Source organism: Oncorhynchus mykiss, chromosome 5 (genome assembly GCF_057628025.1).
Source record: "Oncorhynchus mykiss isolate SJ-2025 chromosome 5, ASM5762802v1, whole genome shotgun sequence".
NCBI lineage: Eukaryota > Metazoa > Chordata > Actinopteri > Salmoniformes > Salmonidae > Oncorhynchus > Oncorhynchus mykiss.
The window spans coordinates 67,688,155-67,697,839 of NC_143026.1; the positions used below are offsets into that span (position 1 = coordinate 67,688,155).

General features: G+C 41.5%; 1 protein-coding gene across 2 annotated transcripts in view; it reads right to left on the bottom strand.

The window, feature by feature from the left end:
- The window catches only part of rfx2 (regulatory factor X, 2 (influences HLA class II expression)), a 68,313-nt gene extending 58,855 nt beyond the window's left edge, over window positions 1-9,458 (bottom strand). Inside the window, exon 1 of one of the 2 annotated variants that reach the window (XM_036978113.2) lies at window positions 9,261-9,458. The gene's annotated coding sequence lies outside the window, so the exon portion shown is untranslated. The remainder of the gene's footprint in view (window positions 1-9,260) is intronic. The other variant, XM_036978112.2, reaches the window with a different exon arrangement.
- Between the last annotated feature and the right edge of the window lie 227 nt (window positions 9,459-9,685).

Sequence of the window (9,685 nt, forward strand, 5' to 3'; positions counted from 1 at the left end):
TGTTTTCCAACACTATCACGGAACACCATGGACTATGACTTTTCATAATCATATCCCAGGAATATCTAAATATAAACCCACATTAGCTTCCTTTCCAGATGTGCATATTTTATGTTCACGTTCCAAGACGTGCAAGCAGTACCTGCCCGTAGAAGAAAGGCTGAGAGCAGTCAAACAGACAAAGTGCATTTCAGATCTCTTTTCAGTTGTGGATTATTTTTTCCAGAGAGATAGCTGAGAGATGACCTCCGTAGCTGGCAGAGGTAGTGCCTTCAGCTAGCACCCTTGTCTCTGAAATCAAGTAGCAGGTTATCTCCATTTCCTTACCAGTGGATTCACTCCACACAGACATGACACACAGCAATTGAGCAAATGCATTCACAAGCACTACAATAAAACAAACCAATGAGTCATCCAGTAAACTGTTTCCCATTAAAACGTACAAATGGTTTCTCATGCAATGGTTGGTATGAGGACCTCTATCAGACGGCTGTGACTCGACCAGTTTTTTTATTTTTTTTTATCCTTACAACACAACAACATCATAAGGTGACAATCTCTGAGTGCTAAGTTGCCAAATACTATCCCGGCAGTTATTTACGGGCTGTTTTAGTCAGGCACAAAGGGTGTGTCATCATTTGTACAAGGACTCAGTGTGAGCATGTGGGCGTTGAATCTGTGTGTCTGGAGCCTGTTCAAACGTGATTATTAACATCAGGTTAGAAGAAAGCCCCAGCCAGTCAGGACATTCTCTGAATAGAGAAACATCTCTGTTGTTACTATATCTCCATGACAACCTGATATTGGTAAATAATAATATTTGAAAAATGGTTGATGTAGTCAGAGGAAGGAAAATGTGGCAATTTGTCTGAATGACAATTTGGGTTGATTCAGACTGAAGAGTTGAAGCAACTAAATATCAATTTACATAATATGTACATAAACTTCGCTATTTGCATTAGCAATGGAATGTCACATGCCGAGAGAGGGTTCGGGGGCTTGTCAATGTACTAGCTCCAAAGCACAAATGTACCTTAAATATCACAGTAGCCTCTAGACAGTAAACATGCAACCTATTCAACTATGCGAGTAAATGTTCCATCTACCATCCATATTACACTCTTGATATAACAAAACCCTTTTACTCTTGAACAAGGCAACAGTAAACATGTCATCCCCCAGAAATGATGCCGAGCTAGATAGAAAACTAAACAAATGATCTGCATTCTCCTCACATACTACTAGCTTACTGCTGCTAACTTACTAGCTAAGTTAGTTAGCTGAATGCTAATGTCAGCCAACTAGCTGAACCATAGCTAGATTGCTTTTCGGCCTACATAGCAGAGGTTGGAACTGGTTCAGGGAACAGAACCGAAAACTGTTGCAGAACAGAACCATTATTTTAAAAGCATGAAAACCAGTTAATTATGTTAAAGGAATTTGTTCAGACCCCCCCTCCCCCTGCTAACGTTACAAGCATGAGTCAGAAATTAGGGATCGATTTTTAGAGAAAAATGTATGAACTTTTTCAATGCTAGTTAAGGATATTATAAAATATCACACTTGTCTGACCATCCAAGCTTGCTTGCCCGCCGCTTGCCAAGCTGCTCTATTTGCACTGATTGGTGAAGTCATTTATTGTCGAGCTACATGTACAAACAACATTGAAGTTTAAAAAGGAACATAAAGCTGTACTTTATTTTGGTTCGAAACGGTTCAGAACATTATTTTGCAGTTCAGAATGAAACGATTGGAAAATCATTTATGTTACAACCCCTTAGAACAAGGTGCAGGAGACATTACAGTAAAAGGTCTAACCAAGGGTATTTTCTCGAAAACTCTAAAGAATATCTCATAGAGAATAGTCTTTGATGAGTGCTTTCTACCCGGAGCCCAGGAAGCCTTCCACCTGAGAGGCATGCGAGCCTCCTCTGCCCCTGTTCCCTGTCAAATCATCTCATTAAAAACAGCTTCTGAAGTGCAGCCCTACATACAAATGCAGACTGCAAAGAAGCAGTAAGTAGCCTGCTCACAAATCTGAGAACATTTCTTCACAATGACTCACAGGACATCGTCATTATTTTGAAGCAAGTTTTCACACTTGTTGCTTTAGCTTGAACATTTTTAAACATCCACATTTCAAAAATGGATTTTAACTAAGGAAAACTACACAAACGTAAATAACCAGAGAGAAAGTGGGGAGAGGTTGGGGGAGGTCTACTGTCCCTGGTTGAATAGCTGAAAGAAGGAGCCATCATTGTGATGCAAATGTCAGAACCCGGTCTGCTGTTTGTGGCAGGAAATTTAATTAGCAGTTGTGTAGCTACGATACAAACCAGGTGGAATGTAAAGAATGCCCCTGGTGACAGACACTGAATAACATTTAATTTCACAACAAGTTTTAACATGTTGCTACTGAGAGCCAATCATGGGTAAGTTTTGTACCTGGTGGGATCGTTTCTCAGTAGCTTGGCGATAAAATCCTACTGTGTGATTTACAAACTGCACTGCCTGTGTCGACAACTCACTGTCTGCAAGACAAAACACATTTTTCTGCACATGGACACTTGAGACAAAATAATTTCCCTCTCGTTCGTTGATTTTGTACAAGTGTCATCTGTAAACTGAAAGGAAAACTTAACCCCAGTACTGCCACTTTTAAAAAATTAATGTAGAAAACCACCACACCAATATTTTCCATGTAGGCCTACACACATTAACAACTACCCAAAGGTATTCATCATATTCTCTGTATCTCAGCTCTGTTCAGTGAATTCATGAGACTTCTGACTGGAGTTTGTGCATCTCATTAAAATCTGAATTCATGTCAGATAATCAAATGTACAGAGACCAGATGGTTCAGTACGCACGAAACCCAATTTGGAACTAAACACCATATCTGTAAAGTCATGACATCTACATATATTAGGCACACTGCCTGCTAGTGCCAACTATTTGCTTTTAAAATAAGATGTGAATCAAAGCAACTAAGTCAATTCAAAGGCTGATAATAAAATGGGCCATCAGCAACACACATTGATTGAGTTCTGGCAAATGCACTGGTAGTGAGCCATTGCCCACAATAGAGATTACTGTCACGATATCAATCCTTTGAAAATATTCAGTTCTTGGGCTAACATTTTGAATTTGCGACACACAGAAGTGCTTCTATCAAGCAGTCCGTTACAGTTTGTGCAGGACTACTCTCAATAACTGATCGGGCAGCCATTGGCCGGGTATTGGGCTGAGAGCCTCTCCTCGGGGTTGGGCCTCATCCAGATAAGCTAAATACAGCATGAACACACACACACGACCCATCTCGGGTCAACCCCCTCCCCACCCAGGGACAACTGCAGCTGTCCATTTGAGAGCTGCACTGTACCAGAGACGAATCCATTAAAACCTCAACATGGTATAGGGTTAATGTGGACACTGCTCACAACAGGGGTCCATGTGAGGAGTACAGACAGGACTAAACCTGGACTACAGGCGGCAGCAGTGAATCAAAGATGACCGTGGCATCCATCGCTGGGAGACACTGAAGCATGACCACGATCCCAGGCTGTGTCAATAACAAAACCACTGGTTGACTGCACTTCAGTATACATGAGTGTAGGCTCTGCCGTGTAGAGCACATGTCAATGTATGTTTGGTGTACACATACTGTAGTGAGAGCAGACAGATATCAGGCAGGCAGAGCAAAATAAAATAAGAAGTGTCAAAAGTTACAAGGTTAACTCAAAACGCATGTATTCTTTCACCTGGAGCACCAATTTTTTTTGCTCATTCTTTAAGAGTACAAGAAAGACAACCACTTCCCAAAATACAAAAATAAGTATAAAACCTCAGAATGGGTTTTAACTAGGCAGTACCAGCTGCTTTCTATGCTGTCTCACACTCTCCTCTATTGAGCACCTTTTCCTCCTGACCTGCCTCTGCAAGCCAAAACTATGCATGCCCGACACATCCAGGGAGATAAAAATAACCCATTTAAAAACACTTGACTTAACAGTATAAACACGTTACCCCCCCTGGCCCAACCCCTCTCTTTCCATGACTTTGGGTGTATTTATACCCATAGCACTCATGTCTGTAGCCATGAAATGCTTTGAAAGGCTGATCATGGCTCACAACACCATTATACCGGAAACCCTAGACCTACTCGAATTTGCATGCCACACCAACAGATCATGCAATCTCTATTGCACTTCATACTGCCCTTTTCCACCTGGACAAAAGGAACACCTACATGAGAATGCTGTTCATTGACTACAGCTCAGCGTTCAACACCATAGTGCCCTCAAAGCTCATCACTAAGCTAGGGACCCTGGTACTAAACACCTCCCTCTGCAACTGGATCCTGGACTTCCTGACGGGCCGCTCCCAGGTGGTAAGGGTACGTAACAACACATCTGCCACACTGATCCTTAACACGGGGGCTCCTCAGGGGTGTGTGCTCAGTCCCCTCCTGTACTCCCTGTTCACGCATGACTGCACAGCCAGGTACAACACCAACACCATCATTAAGTTTGCCGATGACAACAGTGGTAGGCCTGATCACCGACAACAATGAGACAGCCTATAGGGAGGAGGTCAGAGACCTGACCGTGTGGTGCAAGGACAACAACCTCTCCCAACATGATCAAGACAAAGGAGATGATTGTGGACTACAGGAAAAGGAAAAGCGAGCACAACCCCATTCTCATCGACAGGCCTGTAGTGGAGCTGTTTGAATGAATGTTTACGCGCCTGCTTCTGCCTACCGCGCAGTCAGATACCTGTATGCTGAGTCAGATTGTATGACACGCTAGATAATATCTAGTAATATCATCAACCATGTGTAGCTAGTGATTATGATTGATTGTTTTTTATAAGATACGTTTAAAGCTAGCTAGCAACTTAGCTTGGCTTACTGCATCCGCGTAACAGGCAGTCTCTTTGTGGATAGCAACAAGAGGCAGGTCGTTATTGCGTTGGACTAGTTAACTGTAAGGTTGCAAGATTGGATCCCCCGAGCTGACAAGGTGAAAATCTGTCGTTCTGCCCCTGAACGAGGCAGTTAACCCATCGTTCCTAGGCCGTCATTGAAAGTAAGAATGTGTTTTAACTGACTTGCCTAGTTAAATAAAGATTTAATAAAAAACAAAAATCGGTGTCCAAAATGACCGATTTCAGATTGTTATCGGCCCTAATTAATCAGCCATTCCGATTAATCAGTCGACCTCTAGTACATACAGCCCAGTACATCACCGGGGCCAAGCTTCGTGCCATCCAGGACCTCTATACCAGGGAAGAGGAAGACCCTAAAAATTGTCAAAGACTCCAGCCACCCTAGTCATAGACTGTTCTCTCAGCTACCGCAAGGCAAGTGGTAACGGAGCGCCAAGTCTAGGTCCAAGAGGCTCCTAAATAGCTTCTACGCCCAAGCCATAAGACTCCAGAACAGCTAATCAAATTACTCCCCAGACTATTTGCATTGCCCCCTTCGGAACGCTGCTGCTACTCTCCGTTATTATCTATGCATAGTCACTAAATAACTCTACCTACATGTACATACCTCAATTACCTCGACACCGGTGCCCCGACAGACTCTGTACCCCCTGTATACAGCCCCGCTATTGTTATTAACTGCTGCTCTTTAATCATTTGTTTTTCTTACTTTTTTCGTAGACATTTTCTTAAAAAGTGTATTGTTGGTTAAGGGCTTGTAAGTAAGCATTTCACTGTAAGGTGTTGTATTCGGCACATGTGACAAATAAAATTTGAATTGTAAATCTCGTAATAGCAGCATGCTCAGATTCTCGTTGCATGGCATTTCAGGGACATTTATTTCCTTTGTAGCTAGTGTAGGTGTGCCCAATCAAAGCTAGGTTCTCAGAATGTGACTACTTTGCCAAAACAAGTGCAGTAATCCTTCAAACACTGATTTAATACTTCTTCAAAATCAACTCTATCAGCAAAATTAGGATTAGAAAACTTTGTTTTGAAGGAAACTATATTCAGTGGAGCGGCCGGCTGCCAATGTTCTCCAAAAAAATACCCATTAACAGAGTTAACAAAGTCAACATCAACTTATGTCTCATAAATATACAGACTGGCTAATGAAAATAACCCCCCAAAAAATATATGGCCCATTTCACATGAAAGGAAACAGGTATTGGGCTCCATCAATAATGCATCTAAACATGAATCATTCCATTCTCTGCCTTCAGAGATTAATCCTATGTGGAAGTGCACCTGTCATGGCGTATGACATTACCAGAAACCAAAGAGTTAATTAAAAAAGAGTGAATGTTCATGCCGCAAACACTTAACTGGTACCGCTACAGCAAACTGGTTTAACAAAGAACTGTCTGAAAGATGTCTAGAAAAGTGAGTTCACTGACCCAATGGTCTTAACTACTAGGCTACCTGTTGCCCCTGGTATGAGCACTCAGCTCTGAAAAGAAATCAATAGTGCAACACACCTAATGAGAACTGACACCTGGACAATGTGTCACTCTCATGGATAGGACTCATTAACTGCCTTACCTCTGTTGAACAGCTGTAACATCACCGTGGTGATGACTTATACCTATAAAAAAAATTTGGACTGAGGTCAGACAAAAGGAGTCAAGCTGTTACAGTCAATGTCTCCTGAAGTCCATCTGACCTTTGAGACAAATTAATCTGGGGTACAGTTTGGGATCCATATAATGTATCAACCTTGTTTTAACTCTGATGTCTTTATTCTGTCTCTGTTGTCTATCACTAGCAGCACCATATCACCAAGTACATTTCTGAAGGTGTAAATATACTTAACGAATAAAGCTGATTCTGATCCACAATCATCTGAATTGTACAATAATTCATTCATTTGTTTCCCAGGTGAATTGTTTAAAATATGACTGTAAATTTCCACATGGACCATCTATATTAAAGCACTCACTTACTACCCACAAAGGTAGAAAGAAAACTAAATGGAAAAGGTCCACTAAGGAGGAATAACTATCATAGCACCACCTGGCTGTAACATCTTTTTGGTAATTATGTTTTTAAAAAGGTGTGGAAAAGGGGGAATATTGATATTTAGGCAAGAATTGTGTAGTGCCCTGCTACAAATATCCCAGGCAATGATGGAAACATTCCCCTCCGATATCTTTTTGAGTCTTAACACAAGCGCCGCAGGACACAAAAAAAGAAATCTAAATAAGACCACTTCTTGTGACTCTCACAGACTCCAAACTTTCTTCCAACACATTCCAGATTTTCCTGGAGACGTTAAACGTATTTCCCAAGTAGCATTGATCCACTAGACTCATTTTCCGCCGGAGTCAGGGTTTTGGTTTCCTATATTCCAACATAGCTCACTTCTCATTTTCCTTTGAGAAAAAGTGTGTTACAGTGGCACTTTCTGTACTATTAGCTTCATTCGACTCACTAGCGGTTTCAAGCAAAACCTCAGTTTCCGCCATCTTCTGTTCCGCACCTTCCTCTCATCATCCCAAGACCTCCTGGCAGAGCTGTTGTATTGCTATACTTGTTTCACATAAAGCAAAATCTAACCATCCCGCTGATACAGTTTCTGACAGTTTGTGATGAAATTCTCTTTGTCACAAACGCTTCCACAGTTGAAGAAGCTGGATGTGGAGGTCCTGGGCTGCAGTTGTGAGGCCAATTGGACAAATTCTCTAAAATGACATTTGAGGCAAATTGCCATAGAGAAATCAACATTCAATTCTCTGGCAACAGGTCTGGTGATCATTCATGGAGTCAGCATGCCAATAGTACACTTCCTCAAAACTTGAGACATCCGTGGCATTGTGTTGTGTAACAAAACTGCACATTTTAGAGTGGCCTATTATTGTCCCCAGCACAAGATGCACCTGTGTAATTATCATGTCATTTAATCCACTTCTTGCTATGCCACACCTGTCAGATGGATGGATTATTTTGGCAAAGGAGAAATGCTCACAAACAGGTACGTAAACAAATTTGTGCACAAAATGTAAGAGAAATAAGCTTTTGTGAGTATGAAACTTTTCTGGGATGTTTTATTTCAGCTCATGAAACATGGGACCAGCACTTTACATGTTGCGATTGTATTTTTGTAAAGTATATTTGCCTTGGGGAAATTACAGACTTCCAAAGCAGTTCTTACAGACTCCTATTAAAAGCATGCTAAATAAACTACTCCACCATCGCACGCCCTCCCCAACACGACATTGACACACGACAGTGGCACCCTGAATTTGATATAGCCAGCAAATTGACGAGCTTTCCGCTTGTTTAACAGGATCGGTAATAAACATAGCAAATAACGAGTACTAACGTTAGTGAGTTATTGGAGATCAACTCGCGCCACTGTTCCATGTTTTAAAAGTTCACCCTTGCTTATAGAACGAGTTACGTGTTATAGCTGCGAGCTTCAAGATAATTTATCTATGTTAGCTAACTTAAGTTAACGCGCAGAAATCATCTAACAGCAATATGATGCGTCTCATCCTGAGTTGACAGAACGTGTCGACGTTAATAAGCAGATTTTAGAGATGGACAATAATATTTTACCAACACCCGTCTCTAATTAATTTGGAATAACTAGGCTAGCCATTTGAAGTAGGCTAATGCTAGCTAGCTGGCCCAGCAGGCTAGCTAACTCAATCGGTTAAACTGCGTGAAACAGTTTGACTTCTGGGTAGGTTAACTAATTCGGCGTGCACCATGTGTTATCGCGCTAGCTAGCTTAAATTGAGTTAGACAACATTTCAGAAAGTTGTCACAAGTCACATCCACAAGGTAAAATGTAACGATAACATTTCATGAGCTAATTTGTTAGCCAGGTTAGCTCATTTTAGCTAACTAGCTACAACCTGTAGCTGACAAACTTGGCCAGAGTAAGCAAATATGATAGCCGAATAAACGGAACATTCCATGCTGCACACAACCTCGCACAATGTTTAAACCCGTGTATAACAATGGAAACATTACAATTTTTTTTTTTACTTAAATCGCTTTCAATAAGACAGTTCACTTGCTGATAAAGGTATGCAAATGACTGACAAGCAATCGTTGGATGGAGTAAACGACTTAGTTGAACGTTAGCTAGCTGGCGGTCTACGTAACGTTAATGCTTGACATAAGATTCCTGGGGTGAATGCGACGAAGGGAAAGTAGCAGGTAGGGTGTGAAAGAGATTGATGGCGGTATGCATTAAATAGCACAGCATCGTTATGCCAAATTAGAATAAATGTATCGTCTCAACTCTGTAAAGATATAGTCACCTTTGCTTTGTATAAGTTCTGCCCTGGCTGTGTTCTCTTTCCACTCTCAAATCACTTGCTCGTTGTGTTCCAGTTGCTGTTGAGTGTTGCGCCGGTTGGTAAGTAACTGTCTCCACGGCTACAGTCACTATGGCGCGCGGGGTCTCGAAGCAACTGTTGCTACCCTGTACTGCATACGTCATTTGATATAAACGATATATATATATATGAGGGCGGGGATACTGCATTGACTCCGCCCAATAAGGCCAATCGATCACTAGAGGGCGCTCTGACCCTATTCCTCAGGTAATGCCACATACGGCTACGTTTGGCACTTACTCGTCCGTTTTAAATCAAATTGTATTTGTCACATAAACCAAAGGCTATATACAAACACTGGTTAGTCGGGCTGATTGAGATGGTATGTACATGTAGGTATGGTTAAA